Below are 16,824 nucleotides of genomic sequence, written 5' to 3' on the forward strand. Positions count from 1 at the left end.
GGTTATGTGGACAAAGAGTGAAATGGGAGCAGTTGGGCGAGAATATGAAGAACGTAGGAGTTCTGACTGAAAGGCGGAGCATTTACCGTGGTGAGTTCGGGGAGGAGTACGAGCATAATCTGAAGCAAGGTCAGTCATAGGGTATACAGTGCTGGTAAATCCCCAGGGCCAGATCAGATCAATCTTAGCTTGCTATGGGAAGCAAGCAAGAATGTTTCTATACCCTAGGTAATTTGTAAGGTAAGGACATGTTTGGCACAGCTTTGTGGGCCGAAGGGCCTGTATTGTGCTGTAGGTTTTCTATGAGATAACTGGGCCCTGATGAGATTTTTGCATCTGTTCGCCACAGTTCAGGTAGCAGAAAATTGGAGGATATCTAATGATGTTTCTTCATTTAAGAATGTCAGTTATCTACAGGCCACTGAGCCTTCCATTGGTGGTAGGGAAGTTAACGAAGAAAATTATTGGGGTGGTACAGTAGTATGGTGGTTAGCACAAGGCTTCACAGTACCAGCAACCCAGGTTCAATTCCCACTGCTGCCTGTTCTCCCCATGACCATGTGGATCTCCTCTGGGTGCTCTGGTTTCCTCCCACTGTCAGTGGGTAGGTTAATTGGTCATTGTAAATTGTCCCATGATCAGGCAAGGGTTAAATTGGGGTGTTGTTGGGCAGCACAACTCAAAGGGCCAGAAGGGTCTATTCTGCGCTGTATCTCAATAAAAATAAATGAATAAAATGCTAAGGGCAGGAGTTATGTTCATTTGAAATTGCTGGGGCTGACTAGGGGTAGTCCACATAGAAACCCTTTTCACCATTCAGATTGAGAGTTTTTTCAGGAAGTAATTGAGTAGAGTTGTAGATGGGAGTAGGCAGTTTAAATGGCTCAACACAGACTAGATGGGCCAAAGGGCCTGTTTCTGTGCTATACTTTTCTATGACTCTATGACCTACGTGGACTTCAGTCAGACACTTGCCAACATCCCGTATTGATAGCTGGTACAAAAAGGTTACGGGGGTATGAATGCTATCCAGAATATGCTACCAGAAGTGCTGGTGGAATCAGATATAACACTGCATTCAGACAGAAACACCAACAGGCAGAGTATGGAAGGAAACAGTGCTTATCGAGAGAAACACACACAAAGCAGGTCAGGCAGCATCTATGGAGCGGAATGAAGAGTTGATGTTTCAGACTGAGAAGCTTCATCAGGACTGGAAGGGAAGGGGGGAGAAGGTGGGGTGAGGGGAAGGAGTACAACAAGTTGGCAGGTGATAGGTGAAACTAAGTAAGTGGGAAGGTGAGTAGGTGGGGGAGGAAGAATGAAGTAAGAAGCTGAGAGGTGATAGGTGGAAGAGGTAAAGGACTGAAGGAGGAATCTTATAGGAGAGGACAGTGGACCATGCAAGAGTGGGAAGGAGGAGGGGCACCAGAGGGAGGTGATGAAGAGAAGGGGTTAAAGGTTAAACAGAATGAGAATGGAAAGAGAGAGGAGGCGGCAAGAGAAAAATTAACTGAAGTTCAAGAAATCAACGTTCATGCCATCTGGCTGAAGGCTATCCAGATAGAAAATGAGTTGTTGTCCTCCAATCTGACACTGGCCCCATCATGACCACAGAGGTGCCACAAACTGACATGTCAGGATGGGAAGTAGAATTAAAATGAATAGCCACAGGGAAATCCTGCCTTCTGTGCCATATGGAGCGAAGCTGGTCCCACTATCTACATTGGTTCTCACCAATGTACAGGAGGCTCCAACTGGAGTACCAGATATGGTAGATGACCCAAACAGACTTTAAGGTGAAGTGTTGCCTCACCTGGAAAGATTGTATGGGGCTCTGAATGGTGAAGGAGAACTATGGGCAGGTGTAGCACTTGTCACGCTTAGAGTGAAAAGTGCCATGAGGGGAGAGACAAATGGACAAGGGAGTCACATAGAGAATGATCCCTATGGTACGCAGAAAGTGGTGGTGGTGGTAGGGGGAATGCTTTGAGTAGTACGATTCTAATGAAGATGGAGGAAGTTATGGAGAATGGTGTGCCGAATGTGGAGTCTTGTGGGATTGTAGACAAGGACAGGGGTTGTTGTGGTAGCAAAATGGGGTGAGAGTGGATGTGTGGGAAATGGAGGAGATACAGATGAGAGCAGCATCAATGGGAGAGGGAGGAAACTTCCATTCTTTGACTAAGGAGGAAATCTCAGATGTTCTGAATGGAAACCCTCATCCTTAAAACAGATGTGCTGGAGATGAAGAAAGAATACAAGTGACATGGTGGGAAAAGGTGTAATCAGATAGCTTAGAGTCATTTGGTTTATAAAAGCTATCAGTAGACAATCTGTCACCAGAGATGGAGACAGAGAGATTGAGAAAGGGGAGAGAGGTATCAGAGATGAACCAATAAATTTGAGGGCAGTGTGGAAGTTGGAGGCAAAGTTGATGAAATTGACAATCTCAGCAAGGATGATGGAATCAGCACCAATGCCATTGTCAATGTAGAATACAAGGTGTTGGAGAGTGTAACCTGTATCAGCTTGGAACATGGACTGCTTCACATAGCCCACTACAAGGCAGGCATAGCTGGGGCAATGGGGGCACTACAATGCTGTACACATTGGCCCCAGCAACGCCTGCCTTGTACTGGGCTATGTAAAACAGTCCATGTTCCAAGCCTATACCTTGAGTTTGGAGAAAGAGGAAGGAGCCAGAAGAGAAATTGTTGAGGGTGAGAACCCATTCAACAATATGGAAGGAGGTGGTGGTGGAAGGGAAATTGTTAGGTTTGAGAAGAAGTGGAGAATTCTAAAGCCTTCCTGATGAGGGAGAGAAGTGCATAGGACTGGACACCCATAATAAGAATGTGACGATTAGGGAACTGAAAGTGATTAAAGAGATCGAGGGTGTGTAAAGTGTCATGGATGGAGATAGGAAGGGACTGAACCAAGGGGGACAAAATGGTGTCAAGATATGTGGACATGAGTTCAGTGGGGTAGGAGTGGTAGAACCTATGTGCCTTGTGGATCTTGTTTAGGAGGCAGAAACAAGCACTGCAGAGTAGGGGAACAATGAGATTGGTGGTAGTGGATGGGAGATCTCCAGATTCGATGAGGCTGGTGATGGAGTGCGAGACAATGGCCTGATGCTCTTTAGTGGTGTTCTGTTCAAGGAATAAGTAAGAGGAGGTGCTTGAGAGTTCCAGGGGAGCCTCAGAGAGCTAAAGGTCAGTTTGCCAGACTCCAACAGCATACCCCTTGTGTGCAGGCTAGATGGTGAAGTTGGGATTAGTGCAGAGATTAGAGGGCAGTGGGTTCAAAGGGTGGGGTTTGAATAGGTCACAAGTCACGGGGCACAGTTTTGTGTTCTATTTCTTTATAACTGTATAACAACCACCAAAGCCAAGACCTTCACCACTGATAGGAACAATAACAGCAAGTGGGTGGGAAAACCATGGCAAGTGGGAATAGTGTAAGTATGGGCATGATGGGCCGAAAGGCCCATTTCTGTGCTGTAAAATGCAATGACTCGAAGCTTAAGGCACATGGCCTCCATGGCAAGTTGGCCAATTGGATCCAAAGTTGTCTTGGGAAGAGAAGGTACTGGTTAGACCTCACTTGGACTACTGAGTGCAGTTCTTGTTGCCACATTTTAGGAAGGATGCTCTTGCAAGAAGAGAGTGTAGAGGAGATTCTATTGTTAGAGTGGTTAGGCTTTTGCTCAGGAGGTTTAGGCAAGAAGAGCCAAAGGCTTTAGGTAAGTTTCTATCTTCCTTTGTCCATTTATACATAGTGCAGTTAGGACGGGTTCAGGGCCAGTGGTATGTTCTCACTGAGAAGTGGGGCCTGATAATTATATCTGCATACGGTGCATCCAGCTACAGCTCCTAACAAACCGCACTAGGGAACTGGAACAGCAGCTGGATGCCGTTTGGTTCATATGGGAGAATGAGGAAGTGATAGATAGGAGCTACAGGGAGATAGTAACGCCTAAGCTACAGGCAGGTAGCTGGGTCGCTGTCATGAGAGGGAAAAGTAACAGGCAGGTAGTGCACAATACTCCTGTGGCCATTCCCCTCAAGAACAGAAATACCACCTTGGATACTGTTTGGACGAGCTACCAGGGGAATCTGCTGTGACCAGGTCTCTGGCATTGAGTCTGGCCTCATGGCTCAGAAGGAAACAATTGCAGTAGTGATAAGGAATTCCATAGTTAGAGGAGCAAATTGAAAATTCTGTGGGTGAAAAAGAGATTGTATGTTGCCTTCCAGATGCCAGGATCCGGATTGTGGTACATATTGGTACCAGCAACACAGGTAGGAAAAGGGATGGGGTTCTGAAGAGTGATATAGGGAGTTAGGTAGAAAGCTGAAGGACAGGACCTCCCAGGCAGTAATCTCTGAATTGCTACCTGTACCATGTGCCAGTGAGGATAAGAATAGGATGATTGTGGCTGAGGAATTGAGGCAGGAGGTAGGGTTTCAGATTTCTGAAACATTGGGATCTCTTCTGTACAATATTTTTTGAGAGGGATCAATAACCTTGAAAGCAGGTTTGCTAGAGCTGTTGGGAAAGACTTGAACTAATTAGGCAGGGGGATGGGAACCAGAATGATAAAGCAGAGGATGGGGCATTTGGCATGCAAATAGATACAGAGTGCAGTGAGGAAGAACAGGCAAATGATCGGGCAAAATTACAGTCAGTGTGATTTAGTGTCCCTTTAAATTAAACAACAAATTTAACAGTTTTGAAAACTGAGGATAAAGTAAAAGGGGAAGAGAGTACAGGAGATGTTACAAAAGTCTCCTGAATAAATAGAAAGATAAAATGTTTAGAAAGGGATAAGCTTTTAACTTCCAGTAACATGGCGGCAAAATCAAAAGGGCAATGGATAGAGGACTGAAGATGTTATATCTGAATGCACGCAGTATACAGAATAAAGTAGATGACTTTGTCGCACATTTAGAAATTGGCAAGTATGATATTGTGAGGATCACAGAGTTGTGGCTGAAAGAACATCATAGAAAGGAGCTTAACATCCAAGAATATACATTGTATCAAAAAGACAGGCAGATAGGCAGAGGGGGTGGAGTGACTGTTGATTAAAAAAAAGTAACTGAAATCCTTAGAAAGAGGTGACAGAAGATCAGAAAATGTAGAGTCCTTGCAGGTAATGTTAAGAAACTGCAAGGGTAAAAAGACCCTGATGGGGTTTATATATAAAGGCCTCTGAACCATAGCTAGGGTGTGGGGTACAAATTACAAAAGGAGACAGAAAAGGCCTGTAAAAAGAGTAATGTGACAAAAGTCATGAGGGATTTCAATGTGCAGCTAGATTGGGAAAATCAGGTTGCTGGATCTCAAGAGAAGAAATTTGTAAAATGCTAATAAGATAACTTTATAAGAGCAGCTTGTGGTTGAGCCCACTAGGGAGAAGGCAATTTTGGATTGGGTACATGTAATGAACCAGATTTGAACAGGGAGTTTAAAGTCAAAGAATCCTTCAGAGGCCATGATCATAATACAATGGACTTCACCCTGCAGTTTGAGAGGGAGAAGCTAAAGTCAGATTTATCAGTATTACAGTGGAGAAAAGGGAGATACAAAGGTGTGCTGTCCAAAATTGATTGGAAGGGGGAACTAGCACGGATGATAGCAGAACAGCAATGGCTGGAGTTTCTGGGAGCAATTCAGAAGACACAGGATAGATACGTCCCAACAATAAGTATTCTAAAGGGAGGATGAGGCAACCATGGCTGACAAAGGAAGTCAAAGAGAGCACATAAGCAAATTAAAGGGAATGAAATATAGCAAAAAACAGTGGGAGAGCTAGAGGATTGGGAAGCTTTTTAAGACCAACAGAATGCAAATAAAAAGCCAGAAAGAGAGAAAAGATGAAATATGAATGTAGGCTAGCCGATAATACAAAAGAGGATACCAAACGTTTTTCAGCTATATAAAGAGTAAAAGAGTTATGAGAGTGTATATCTGAACACTGGAAAATCATGCTGGAGAGGTAGTAATGGGGGACAACGAAATGGCAGACAAACTCAACAAGTAGTTGCATCAGTCTTCAGTGTGGAAGATGCCAGGAGAATGCCAGAAATTCAAGACTGTCAGGGGGCAAAAATGAGTGCAGTTGTTATTACTAAGGAGCTGGTGATGGGGAAGTGCTGTGTATTTAATATGAGTAATATTGTAAATATATTATTTGATTAAGCATTCTTTGTTTAATCAATTCATTATGGGTTATATGTCAAAGTACATTAATAGCATGTCATCACAACATCACGTTATATGTGCGCACCTCAGTTAAAGTAAAAACTAAACTCAGAAGCATACACAATATCTCCCAGCTCAGTGTTTTTCTTTCAATTAATTTTATGTTTTGACTTAGAAAATATAAGACAAGGCTGAAAGATCTGAAAGTAGACAAATCACCTGGATCAGATGGCGTACATTATAGAATTCCAGAGGACTGGAAAATTGCTCCACCCTTTAAGAAGGGAGGGAGGCAAAAGATAGGAAATTATAGCTCAGTTAACCTGACTCTAGTAGTTGGAAAGATGTTGGAGTCCACTACTAAGGATGAAGTTCTGGGCTACTGGAGGCATATATCGAAATAGGCCACAGTCAGCATGGTTTTCTTAAGGGAAAATCTTGCTTGACAAATCTGTTGGAATTCTTTGAGAAAATAATAGGCAGGATAAACGGCTTGAGTAGCTGGCCACACAGTGGGTAACAAATGTATCCCAAATGAGCTGCCAAGTGTTAGGACTGGTCAGTCACTGGAAAGACACTGAAGCTGGTGATATAGAAGTCTTTATTCACCACAACAAGCAGGCATCATTCTGGAGACACTCTCGGTAGAGGCTCACAAACCCAAAGGTACATCACAATTTTATATCCTTAAGACCAAAGGTAACAGTAGGTTCAATAGTTACAATGAATCGTTTACTTCAATATTTTGAGTTGACAATGCTTCTTTTGAATTACATATCGACAATGAGAGACACCTAAAATTAATGTAGCCTGGGCTGTCTATGGGTAGACAAATATCCTCTATAGACAAAAGACTATTGATTGCCTATACCTGTGACGATGTTTGATTTGCTATATGACAACATCAATCTGGTCTGCCAGCTTGAACTCAAGTCACAATGGTGCAAATAACTTAGCCCATATTGCATATGATGTAAGCCCATTAACACAACCCCATTGTCTTAATATTTGGCTGTGGCATATGCAAACACCTCACGGTCACCACTTTGCAAACCATATATCTTAAGATAATATTGTAAGAGTATGTTTTTAACTTCAGTCTACTGCTTACAATTTACAATCCACGTGAAGAACTGAAGATTGGCTCTTGCCTGGATTAATATCTGCTACATTCACACAACTCCAGAATACACCCTAACAGGATGGCTTTTTTCACATTATATGTAAATGTTTTGATGATTGAATTGATGACTTTGTGGCCAAGATTGAAGATGATACAAAGATAGGTGGAGGGGCAGGTAGTGTTGAAGAAGCAAGGAGCCTGCAAAAGGAATATAGTGTAGTGAAGTGAATGGCCATACACCTTGGTAGAAGGGATAGAAGCATAGACTATTGGCTAAATGGAGAGCAAATTCAGAAATCAGAGGTGGACAGGGACTTGGGAATCCTCACGCAGGATTCTGTAATGGTCATCTTGCAGCTTGAGTTGTTAGTATTCATCCTGAGAGGACTAGAATATAAAAGCAAAGGTGTAAAGCCGGGGCTTTTTAAGGCAGACTCTACAGAGTATTGTGAGCAGTTTTGGGCCCTGTATCGAAGAAAGGATGTGCTAACATTGGAGAGAGTCCAGAGGAGGTTCACGAGAACCATCCGGGGAATGAACAGGTTAACGTATGAAGAGTGTTTGATGGCTTTGGGTCTATATACACTGGAGTTTAGAAGAATGGGTGGGGGGGGGGAATCTCAGTGAAACTTATTGAATACTAAAAGCTCTAGATAGAGTGGATACAGATAGGATGTCCCTTTACAACAGAGTTGAGGAAGAATTTCTTTAGTCAGAAGGTGGGAAATCATTTCCACAGGCAACTGTGGAGGACACATCATTGGGTATTATAGGTTGATAGATTCTTGATTAGTCAGGGCATTAAAGGTTTCAGGGAAAAGCTGGAGAATGGGGTTGAGATAATTAGCCATGATGGAATGACAGAGCAGACTCGATGAGCCGAATGGCTTAATTCAGTGCCAATGTCTCACCGTCTTATAAGGAAACAAGATTATGAGGGGCAAAGATAGGGTAGATAGTTGGAAGCTCTTTCATAGATAGGCAACACAGTCAGCATGGAAATGATGGACCAAATGGCCTGCTTCAGTTCAGTACAACTCCATTACATTTTTTCCAACATCTGCAGTTTGTTTTATTTTTACCTAATGGTTTAACATTACTGCCTTTAATGCTTTTCCTTTGCAAAAATCTCTGAAAATGATCTGCATCCCAACCTCTTAACAGTCTTTTCTGGACCTGTCCATCCAGGACTCTGCCCTTGCCATAGAACCATCCAATCAGGATTGTACTCCTGCCAGAGAACCTGTCCAATCAAGATTGTACTCCTTGTTGTAGTGTGGATGAAATCACCACAGAAACAGAGTCATTGGTAGATACAAAGCAGCTTCTTTATTCGATACAACAAGCTACAGCAGGTATCTACATACTGAGATGCTTTCTGCAGAAAGGTCTGCTAGCTAAATGTGGGCTCGATATTTATACGCTAAACACAAAGGCAATCTCTACTTAAAAGTTATAGACAATACTTAGACAATGCTTCCTTTTGAAGCTACATATAAACATCATACCTTCGGATTTCATCCTTTCCTTCTGACGCCAACATGTCTGGGTTGGTATCCACAGCCTTTAGGAATGTGAGTTCAGTCTACAATACATTTATTTGGCATTTCCCGTGCTAACATAGAAGACAATTAATATTTGTAATGTATAGGTGATACTGCCTTCAAAACTACAGCATCAGGTCAAACTACCAGAAGTATCTGGTATTCACACCTTTTAGGAAGACCATTGTGGTGGACTCAATCCACAGTCCTTTGTCAAACAGTTAAAATAGAAGTCTGGTGGCCAAAGTCATTTAAGTGTAAACAAATCATCTACCCAAAAGAAATCCACTCTAACACTCCTGCCAAGGACCTGTCCAATCAGGATTGTATTCCTGCCACAGGACCTATCCAATCAGGATTGTTTTCCTGCCATAGAACTTGTCCAATCAGGATTGTTTCCCTGCCACAGGACCTGTCCAACCAGGATTATATCCCTGCCACAGGACCTGTCCAATCAGGATTGTATCAATGGACAATAGGTGCAGGAGTAGGCCCTTCAGCCCTTCGAGCCAGCACCACCATTCACTGTGATCATGGCTGATCATCCACAATCAGTACCCTTTTCCTGCCTTCTCCCCATATCCCTTGACTCCACTATCTTTAAGAGCTCTATCTAACTCTTACTTGAAAGAATCCAGAGAATTGGTCTCCACTGCCTTCTGAGGCAGAGCAGTCCACAGAACCACAACCCTCTGTGTGAAAAAGTTTTTCCTCAACTCTGTTCTAAATGGTCTACCCCTTATTCTTAAACTGTGGCCTCTGGTTCTGGACTCCCCCAACATCGAGAACATGTTTCCTGCCTCTAGCATCTCCAATCCCTTAACAATCTTATAATGCTTTTCATTATAAAGCATTTTTATAATGCTTTTATAATCTTGTATCCCTGCCACAGGACTTGTCCAGTCAGCACTCTGCCCTTGCCATAGAACTATCCAACCAGGACTGTACCATCAAATTGGTAACAGCTCTTATCAGTCACTCATGTGACAGAAGTAATCAACCCCTCGTCCTTCTGCACACAATTGTTCACCACAGCCAGTTCTGTTCTTTTCATCCAGGTAAAGCCAAAGAATGCCCAGCATCAGCTCCCTATCCTGTTCCTGTCTGTCCCTGCAGAACAACCACAAAGAACATATCTAATCCTAACTCTGACCACGGCAACGTGAAAGCAGTTACTGGTTTCCACATAACTGCTATCCACCCTGTCACATTATCACCTTCAGATCCAACAATGCCAACACCTTGATTCAACAGCAAAAATGACGGCCAAGTAATCAGTACTGGCAATGTTAAGAGCAGGTAGTTAAGACTCTCCTTTTTAGGAGGTATTCAGTTCATAACAAAGATTGTGATGCAGAACTCTTCAGTTGATTGGATGATAGCGGTTTGAAGGTTTAAAGAAGTGTAACACCATCAGAACAAAGCAACCTGGAAACAAAGTCAAGATAAATTGGACCAGAGCCATTTATTTTCTGTATTTATTTACCAGTTTGATGATGGGATCAGGTGTACTTTAGCAACTTCTGTTCATGAATCAAAGACAGGTGGGGTTGTAAGTTGTTGGCGAGGGATTACAGACTGGTTAAGTAAGTGGGGGAAAAGTTGGTAAATGGAGTGTAATGTGGGAACACGTTTGTCCACTTTAGAAGGAAGAAAGAAAATGTAAATCATTTAAATGGAGTGAGACTTTGAAGGACTTCATTTTGTGGGAAAATGGATAGGCATGACTTGTTTTCCTGGAATAAGGGAGTCTGAGGGGTGACTGAATAGAAGCATGTAAGATTATAAGGGTCACAGACAGTCAGAATCTTTCCCCAGAGTAGGAGATTCAAAAACAAGAGGGCATAGTTTTAAGGTATGAGGTAGGAGTTTTAAAAACAGACCTGAGGGTAAAGTTTTAATTTAAGTAATTAATAACTGGAAATGCTACCAGAGAAAGTAGTGGAATCAGATACAATCAGTATTGTAAGAGCTATTTACACAGATATTTCAATAAGCAGGTAAAGTCTTAATTCAGGCAAATTGGATTAGGGTAGGTGGGCAAAATTGTCAGCATGGACATGGTGATTTGAAGGCCCCCTTTCTGAGATCTATTTCTCAATGACTCAATAACACCTATCAAAGTCAACATGTTTACCACTGAAGGATCACAAGACCAATGAGCACATGGGAAAACCACAACCTCCATCTCTCCCCACCATCTCTGGAACCAGTACGGTAAACGTTCACTGTACTCCCTCAATGGTATGTATAACCATTTTGCAGACCATTAGACCAAAACTATTCACAATAGTCCTGATACACACTCACCAAGACCCTATATAATGGCAGTAGGATATAGGATCATATGGCCATTAGATATAGGAGCTGAATTAGTCCAGTTAGCCCATTGAATCTACACCACTAGTTCATCACAGCTGACCATTTCCCTCTCAGCATCAATCTTCTGCCTTCTCCCCATATCCCTTCATTTTCTGAATAATCAAGAATCTATGAACCTCTTCTTTAAATATACGCAATGAGTTGGCCTCCACAGCCACCTGTGGCAATGAATTCCAGATTCCACACACTCTGGCTAAAGAAATCACTTATCAACTCCATTCTAAATGGATGTCCCTCTATTCTGAGGCAGTGATCTGTGATCTTAGAACCCCTGACCATAGGAAACATCCTCTCCATCAAGGCCTTGGAACATTCGATAGGTTTCAATGAGATCTCCCTCATTCTTCTGAATTCCAGTGAGTATAGGCCCAGAGCCATCAAATGCTCCTCATACACCAAGCCATTCAATCCTGGAATTATTTTCGTGAACTTCCTTTGAACCCTCTCGAATGTCACACCTTTTCTTCGGTAACTGCTCACAATACTCCAAGTGAGGCCTCACCAGTGCCTTATAAAACCCCAACATTACATCCTTGCTTTATATACTAGCCCTCTCAAAATTAATGCTAACATTGCATTTGCCTTATTCACAACTGACTCAACGTGCAAATTAATCTTTAGGAAATCCTGCACAAGGCTTCCAAGTCCCTTTGCACCATGGATTTTAGAATTTTCTCACCATTAGAAAATAGTCTACACTTTTATTTCTTCTACCAAAGTGCATGACCATACACTTCCCAACCCGGTATTACATCTGCCATCTCTTTGCCCATTCTCCTAACCTCTCCAAGTTGTTCTGTAGCCTTTCTACTTCCTCAACATTACCTGCCCCTCCACCTATCTTCATATCGCCTGTAAACTTGGCCACAAAGACATCAATTCCATCATCCAAATCATTGACATTAGGGTAAAAAGCAGTCCCAACACAGGCCCCTGTGGAACACCACCAGTACTCACAGCCAGCTAGAAAAAAAGCTCCCTTTATTCCCACTCTTTTCCTCTTTCCGATCAGCCAATGTCCTATCCCTGCTAGTATCTTTACTGTAATACCACGGGCTTGCAATGTTAAACAGCCTCATATATTCACCTTGTCAAAGGCCTTCTGAAAATCCAAGTACACAACATCCACCAATTCTTCTTTGTTTATCCTGCTTGTTATTTCTTCCAAGAATTCCAATAGGTTTGTAAGGCAAGATATTCCCTTACGGAAACCATGCAACACATCTTCCCAACCACTAAGGTCAGACTAACTGGTCTATAGTTTTTTTTCTTCTGCTTCTCTCCCTCCTTGAAGAGTGGAGTGACATTTGCAATGTTTCAGTCCCCTGGAACCATGCCAGAATCCATTGATGCTTGAAAGATCATGACTAATGCCTCCACAATCTCTTTAGCCACTTCTTTCAGAACCCTAGGGTGTAGACTTATCTACCTTCAGACCTTTCAGTTTCCCAAGCACCTGCTCCCCAGTAATAGCAAATGTACTCACTTCCACCCCCCCAAACTTCCGAAATGCTGCTAGTGTCTTCCACAGGGAAGAATGCTGCAGAATACTTATTCAGTTTGTCCGCCATCTCCTTCTCCCCCACTATTATCTCTCCAGCACCATTTTCCAGTGGTCTGTTATCTATTCCCACCTCCCTTTTACAACTAATATATCTGAAAATACCTTTGGAATCCTCTTCAATATTGTTGGCTAATTTACTTCCATATTCATCCTTTCCTTCTTTATGACTTATTCAGTTGTCTTCTGCTTTTTAAAATCTTCCCAATTACCCCAAACTTCCAACTAATTTTTGCTGTATTATATGCCCTCTTTGTCTTTCATATTGGCTTGACAGTTGCATTGACTGATGATGGTGCAAAATTGCAGTCAATGGGATGAGATGCAACTTAAAATCAAGAAAGGTGAATACAGGACTAAAGGTGTTATATTTGAATACACGCAGAATACTCAATAGTGCAGATGAACTTGTAGCACAGTTGCAGATTGGCATGTATGATATTGAGGTCATTACAGAATCATGGCTGAAAAAAGATTACAGCTGGGAGTTTAACATCCAACAATACACATGTATTGAAAGGACAGGCAGGTAGGCAGAGGGGTTGGTAAAAGATAATGAAATCAAATCATTAGAAAGGGATGACATAGGTCTGAAAGATGTAGGATTGTTGTGGATAGAGTTAAGAAACTGCAAGGGTAAAAAGACCCTGATGAGAGTTATATACAGACCTCCAAGAGGTAGTAAAGATGTGGTCTACAAATTACAATCGGAGATAGAAAATGCATTCCAAAAGGGCAATGTTATGATAATCATCGGAGATTTAAAAATGCGGGTTAATTTGGAAAATCAGGTTGGTGCTGGATCCCAAGTAGGTGAATTTGTAGGAAGTGACTATGAGATGGCTTTTTAGAGCAACTAGTGGTAGAGCCCACAAGGGGATCAGGTATTCTGGACTGGGTGTTGGGCAATGATTCATAATTTGTTAGGGAGCCTAAGGTGAAGGAACCCTAAGGGGCTCAGTGATTATCATTTAATAGAATTCACTCTGCAATTTGAGAAGGAGAAGCTAAGTCAGATGTATCAGTATTACAGTAGAGAAAAGGTTATTACAGAGGCACAAGAGTGGAGCTGGCCAAAACTGATTGGAGGGAAACACTAGCAGGGATGACAGCAGAGCAACAATGGTTGGAGTTTCCAGGAACAATTTGGAAGGCACAGGATAGATACAAGTATTCTAAAGGCATAATGATGCAACTGTGATTGACAAGAGAATTCAAGCCAACATAAAAGACAAAGAGGGCTTATAATAGAGCAAAAATTAGTTGGAAGCTTGCGGTGATTGGGAAGCTTTTAAAAAAAAACACAACAGAAGCAGTCCCACTACACACTGCCTCTGTTTGTATAACAACTACCACATCCTCAGCACCATCATTCCGGTTCCCATCCCCCTGCCAAATTAGGTTAAACCCTCCCGAACAGCTCTTTAGGTGAAGTGAGGAAATTTATTCACTCCTATGTTCAAGTCCACTCGTAATGAAATTACCCTACAATTTGCCCTTTTAGTCACTAACTGCAGCTGCATGTTGACCTTCACCAACTTCACCAAGAAACATAATATGAGGAGAAGACACATTAGAGAAAACATTTAATCAGCTCAGGGCAGCAGCAACATAGTTAGCAGGTCAACGCCTGACAGCTTCAGTGACTTGGGTTCAATCCTGGTCTCTGGTGCTATCTATGGAGCTGACAGATTCTTCATGATTATAGAGATTGTGTTTTGCCCATATCCCAAAATTCTAAATTTTTGTAAGCAATCATAAACTGCCCCCAGGGAGGGTCAGAAGCATGTGCAGAGAATATAATAGGATTTATGTAGGATTGACATAGGGTTGATATGGACTTGATGGGCCTGTTTCATTCTGTGTGACTCCAAGACTTTAATGCAATGCAATCTCAAAACCTTAGTTCCTAATATTGGAGCAGAAATATAACACATCTCATCGACAAGTGTCTATTCCTCACCAGAGCCTTCAATTCACTTTAAGGGTTTGTCTAATCAGTGGAGAACATTAGGAGTGAACTTTACAACTTGTAATTTCCAACAACTCTACTTGTAATTTAGAACTGAAATATAAAATATAATCAACTGATAAAATGGAATTTTAAGATTTTAGAAACAGCATAGGATGGTTCTACGTTCCATACTTACCCAGGAAAATGGGTCTTTTCTGTCACCTCTTAATAAAATGAAGTGTATTAAACAGGTACTATTACTTATGTAAGATCCACATATATCAGGTATATCTATGTCAGGATGCATGTTTGAACATCACAATTTGTTCAAATATTTTAAGCATTATAGTGCAAAAACACAAGTAACGTCAGCAATGCTTTAAAAATCAATTTTCCATTATTAAGGCAAAACAACATTGTGTTGAACAGAATTAATACCCAATTTATACCCTTACAGCCAGCAATTAAATGATTCAGCAATAATGCATCCCACAAAACAGTTTATAAAGACATTTGTGTCCTTACTCCTGAACACCCTGGATAACGTCACATGAGATAGTGTTGCATCAGAACCAGACAGAATGTTGGGAACAGACGGGTCTGTGACGAACATCCTGAGGGTCTACCATTCCGTCATTTTCCCTCAGTTACAATACCAATGTGTTAAACAGGCATGAAGTCTAAATTACAACCAAATTGCAAAAATAAAACCTCATCAATTTAATTTTATTGGAGCCATTTTGCTGGTTAATTGAAATAATTCTTTAACAGGCACTTTGATAAAAAAGATTTTCCACACATTATGCACGTGGTAATATATACAGTAATATATACAGAAAGCAAATAATTTACAATACTTCCCATGCCACAATGAAATAAAGATATCTTTAACTAGTTCTGGTATAGTATTAGGCTTTGAGTCCCTTTTGGTATTTGTATAATTTGTTTTGCAGTTTTATTCAATTAAATTAAGATGAGAGATTTTTTTCTGTGAAATGGTGTACAAAGCACTTTGCCTAATTTATATTATTTTGCCTTCTTTTATTCTACATCTTGCTCTGTTCTCAGGAACCTAACTTACATTATGCAAGACTTTGAAATTCAGCTCTCAATTTCAGTAACCATATTTTCACACACAATGCAGACAAAACTACATTATAATCTTTGGCACAAATGCCACTGATTCTCACCAGCACACAGGCATCTGCTAAGCCTGACGCCCTGTTAAAACTGAACCAGCTCACTGATGAATCCAGCAGCTAAGCTACTCACTGCACTGAATGCAGCTGTGCAAGACTCCCTTCTCCTACACCCACTGCAGCCTTTAATAGAACCGGAACAAACACGAAAGCATAATTACCATCAGCACACTCTTCATAGTACCAGTCAAGCTCGTAATAGTCTTCTTTCACAAACCTCTGCATGCTTAATGCCCTTCAAGAAAGGTCCAGCTATTTTACATGTTGAGTAGAAGAGAGGCTTAACTAGGCCAGTCTACCAGAGCTGCACTGGGAGGCAGCAAGGGGAGAACAGGAGATGCCAAGTGATCAGCACATAGTCAAATGGTACCATGTAAAAAAAAGGGAGAGGCAGAGAAAGAGATGCTCAAGCAACAATTTTAGACAGGAAGGGAGGGGTTAGAAGAATTGCATTTGTCTGTCAGGAACTCCAGCCACAGACAGAGCAGTAAATGCCTTTAATTGAGGGGTACTGATGGGAGTTTGAGAAACACCCTATCAGCTTGAATCAGTCTGCTTCATCCTGCTTGCGTCAGAGACGCACACCACTGCCGAGCTGTAACTGCCTGGCTGAAAGCAAGCCATCTCATTTATAGCTGCTTTCCAAAGAAACCTGTACAGAGATGATGCAGGGGAAATGTAGACATCTTCCTCCACCTTTACAATGTGCAAGGCAATGAATGTATTAAAAGATTCACCTTTACACAACTCTCATGGAATGGAAATGAAATGTCAACACTGAGGGTCGCTGGAAACGGCAAGTACAGATACAGTTTTCTTCCTTCATACTCTCACGAGAGCGGGAAATC

The 16,824-nt window shown here is 41.8% G+C and overlaps 1 protein-coding gene across 7 annotated transcripts in view; it reads right to left on the reverse strand.

Moving 5' to 3' along the window:
- The window catches only part of trak1a (trafficking protein, kinesin binding 1a), a 261,339-nt gene that overhangs the window by 76,670 nt on the left and 167,845 nt on the right, over window positions 1–16,824 (reverse strand). The gene's annotated exons all lie outside the window — the stretch shown is intronic.

Source organism: Mobula birostris, chromosome 19 (genome assembly GCF_030028105.1).
Source record: "Mobula birostris isolate sMobBir1 chromosome 19, sMobBir1.hap1, whole genome shotgun sequence".
NCBI classification, from domain to species: domain Eukaryota; kingdom Metazoa; phylum Chordata; class Chondrichthyes; order Myliobatiformes; family Myliobatidae; genus Mobula; species Mobula birostris.